The sequence below is a fragment of the Triticum dicoccoides genome, chromosome 1A (genome assembly GCF_002162155.2).
Source record: "Triticum dicoccoides isolate Atlit2015 ecotype Zavitan chromosome 1A, WEW_v2.0, whole genome shotgun sequence".
Lineage (NCBI taxonomy): Eukaryota > Viridiplantae > Streptophyta > Magnoliopsida > Poales > Poaceae > Triticum > Triticum dicoccoides.
The window spans coordinates 552,956,778-552,961,107 of record NC_041380.1 but is presented as its reverse complement, the minus strand read 5'-3'; positions in this window follow the sequence as shown (position 1 = coordinate 552,961,107).

The following is a 4,330-nucleotide window of genomic DNA, read 5'->3' as shown; positions in this document are numbered from 1 at the left end:
CAAGTCTCCGCCGAAAGGCAACTATGAGCGCATTATTGGAAAGACATGGGCCGAAGCGGAGCGGTCGGGAAGTACAGTCAGTGATCAAAGGATGAAAGAACGACGAGCAACTGGGAAACAAATTGCCCAGCTCGGCGAACAAGGGAATCAATCGTGCCCCCCGCTCAAGGTGCCTAGCGACATCGTCGATCCGAGGATGGTGCCCGGTTATAGCAATCTTGGAGATTACCTGCCCGACGATGTACATTATGATTTCATGGACGTGCAGATACACAGATACGAGTACGGGAAGCCTCTCGTCAAAGATGAAAGATCTCTATCAACGATGATGCGAAGATTGCATGATTGGTACTTGAAAATCTGAGAGAGTCTGGGGGGAGGAGTACTTTGTATGTGAGAGTTAAACCGGAGCATGACCTCGTTGAAATTGATCCGTTGCCTATTCCATTTGAGGAGTTCTATCAGTTTTTCAATCAATTGGCCCTCGATAAAGCAACGGTCACCTGCTACTGTCTGTAAGTACTACTACTTCTGTCATTAAGTCTCTCTATATAGCTCAGCTCTTTCATTGCATGTATTTATAATTATCCTCACTATATTATGTAGATTGAAGATCGCCGAATTGAAAAAAAGACAACTCGGTGATATTGGGTTCATTAACACATATCTCATAGATGCAACTGAGGTTAAATTTCATGCCGCAGATACCGAGGCCAACTTTCTACGATCATTCAAAATAAATGAAAACAAAGATATAATACTCTTTCCTTACAACTTCAAGTGAGTGTTACTGTCTTGTGCATATTCGGTTTCCCTTATATATTAGTCCAGGTTATAGTAATGTAATTGATGAGTTATGCATGCGTGCGCAGGTACCACTATATTCTCCTAGAGATTAGGCTTGAGCAGGGAGTAGTAACTGTCTTGGACTCTAAACGAAAAGATCCCCAGGAGTATGCGGACATGACTGAAATCCTCGAGAAGTAAGTTAAATCGATCATTATCCACCATATCAGCAACTTTGTTCATTTCCTGATATCAAGTAATTGTTTTCTTTTGTCTGGCAGGGTTTAGAGAAAATTCACCAAAAAATCTCCGGGACTGCCGAAGATGCTGCAATTTAGATACCCGAAAGTAAGTACTATAGTAGCATGTTCCGTGCGTCTCCTAGCTATTGATTCAAGCACTAGTTTCATCAATACCATTTGGCATTCTTGCTTATTTGTTTGATTGACCTCTATTTCTTGTAAAGTGGTTGTGACAGGAACAAGTGAATGATTTCTGTGGATACTACGTTTGCGAGTCCATCCGCCACACGACCTGTGAGCGGGGCGGGTACTCTGACGAACAATATGAAGTGCGTAAGAAATAATATTCACAATTTTAGTTTATTACCATCATTTGTGTTGAGTTTCATTTATTCATATATATATGTATTAATCCCCTTCTTCAAATTAGATGTTCCGGATGCGGGATGAACTCCTACCACCAGATCGCATGCGAGCAATTCAAGAGGAATTGGCGGCATTCTTTCTTGACCACGTGATCGCTGAAGACGATGAATACTATGTGGACCATGCGTCCGTAGTTTAGGAGATTATATTTATAAGAGATAATTATTATATATATGTAGCCGGTAGTGTCGGATAGATATACGAGAACTTGTTGTTCGACCAATCTCTCGAAGAAGGAGAGGTGGTCGATATCACTTCTCTGTGTATGCATATATGTTCATGACAATCTTCTGTTTCCTTCGTTTGCTTACTAGCTAGCTAGCGTGTCTAGTCCCCTCTATATGTATGTAGTACGTAGCGTCGACCAAGCACGGACATAAGAGAGCACACTTCTCTCTATTAATTAGCTATCTAACACAATATATACCTAAATTAACCCCCCAAAACCCCCAACCCCCCCTCCCTTTCAAAAAAAAACAAAAACCCCAGCCACAGAAATGCTGACGCGTGGATGACTATTGGTCCCGGTTGGTGCCACCAACCGGGACCAAAGGCCCTCTTGCCTGGGCTCAGCGCGCAGGCCACGTGGAGGCCCATCTGTCCCGGTTCCGGTTAGAACCGGGACTAAAGGGTCATGGCATTAGTAACGACCCTTTAGTCCCGGTTCTAGAACCGGGACAAAAGGCCCTTATGAACCGGGACAATAGGCCCGTTTTCTACTAGTGTTAGTGTATTCATCTTTTTTATTTTCAGCCTCCCCAAAGAGGAAAAGTTCACTTTTCTGAAAATTAATTTTCAAGCCAGACATTTTCTCAAAGAGGCATAATATATATTTAAGATTTTGAGCACTATTTATGTCATCTTGTAGAAGGAAAATGGCCCCTCCCAGGTATATGTATGTTAGTACGTAGTACAGGCATACAAGTCTTCGAGTGAAAATAATTGAAGCCAGTCTCAGCGCCTCGCTCAGCCTCTGGCGTGCTAGCCTAGGAAACAAAAAACTATATGGTGGGCCTGGCCCATGTTTGCATGTACGTACGTGGAGACCGGAGAGGAAAAGGAATCACGATTTCCTTTAGGCTTCCTTTGGTTCATCGGGTAGGAAAATCGTAGGAATATGAAAGTCATAAGATATGAGATGACATGTATCTCAAATCCTATAAGTAGGAATAGGAAAGGAGATGCCCTTTAATTCACATCATATGATTTTTTCCATTGAGTCTAGGCTAATGTTTATTTTCCTATGAAATGTGAAGGATAGGAAGAATTCCTCCATAAGAATAGGGTTTCATTCCTACAAACCAAAAGGCTCTAAATGAAATTTTCCTATGAAATTCCTACAAGAATCCTTTAAACCAAAGGAGGCCTTAACTTTGGATCGGTCGTTCCCTGCCCTCTTTACTGTTCCGCTGTTCATGCTCATTTAATCCTCTTCGACTCTGCTTCCTCACGAACCACGCGACGACTGCAGCAGGTACGTCTCGGCGCGCCCTCTTCTCTCACATGTTCTTCTTCCTGTTTCTTTTCTTTCTAATCCTGATTCCCAACCTGTCGGTCGGTCGAACAGGTTAACAGGGAATTATTGTTAGGGCGCTCGAATCAATGCGCACACATAGCCAAATGAGATTATAGAGAGAAGGTACTACTCCCTCCGTTTCAGTTTACAAGTCATGTGCGTATATTTAGGTTGTCAATTTTATCACACTAATATAAACTATTTAACACAAAAATTATACGGTTCGAAAATAGAACATCTGAATTTTATATTGGTATATTTTTTGTAATATATGACTTGTATTAGGTTGGTTAAATTAACGACCTTGGGATACGCGCACGCCCTGTAAACTGAGAGAGAGGGAGTATACTATTTCCTAGCAGACCGTCATTACATTAGATGATCTTCCATACTTAATCTAATATCTTATATAAGGTAATTTGTTCCTTTTAATTTCAGCAGGGGTCATGTCGAGTTCGGGTAGAAAGTATGTATCGAAGTGATAAAAGAAAAAGGAAGGAGGCAGATGACGAGATAGAAGAATTAAGAGGATCTCTTTTTAAATATTATAAGAGCGATACAAGCACTCCAAGAAATCCAGATGAGTTGGCGATAGCTTTTTTTGCGGGTGAGGCGATAGTTCTTGCGGGTGACCAAACTAATGGCAGTCAGGAAGATGATGGTCATACTCCTATAGAAGGCAATGTTGACGTCAACATGGATGATAGCAGTGTGAGTGATCATGAGCCCATATTTATTTCTATTGCATATGAGATTTTCTTTACTATGCTCGCATTAGCTGAAAGAAAGTTTTTCAAAATTCAAATTGTTGAAGAATTACCTGAGATCTACAATGTCGCAAGAGAGGTTGAATGGCTTGGCAACTTTATGCATTGAGAAAAATTTGCTTGATGAAATTGATATTGATACTATCATTAGTGACTATGCATCTCAGAATGTTAGGAGAAATTTTTGAAGGTAACATGTAATACATTATATGATATGCACAATCATTTTGGATGCACTTAATTATTTTCTTTCATACAAATTATATCTACATATGGTGATTATCAATTAGACATTTATATTAAGGGTCCTGAAGGGCCACGGATTCTAGTTTCGTCCCGGGCCCTCGAAATCTCAGGACCGGCAATGCGAAACGCTGATTGTCGCAGATCATCTTGCTTAGTTTCTTTTCCCCTATGATGTGATAAGATAAGCTTTTGGCACTATTTAGTGATAATGTAAATGCGTGCTCTGCCAAACGTGCAGAATGTTCTTCATCAATTCGTAAATGAAGCAACCTTGCAGCACACATTTGAAGCAGTGCATAGATATAAGTTAAACTCTTCATGCCTAGCTAGGATTATACATAAACACA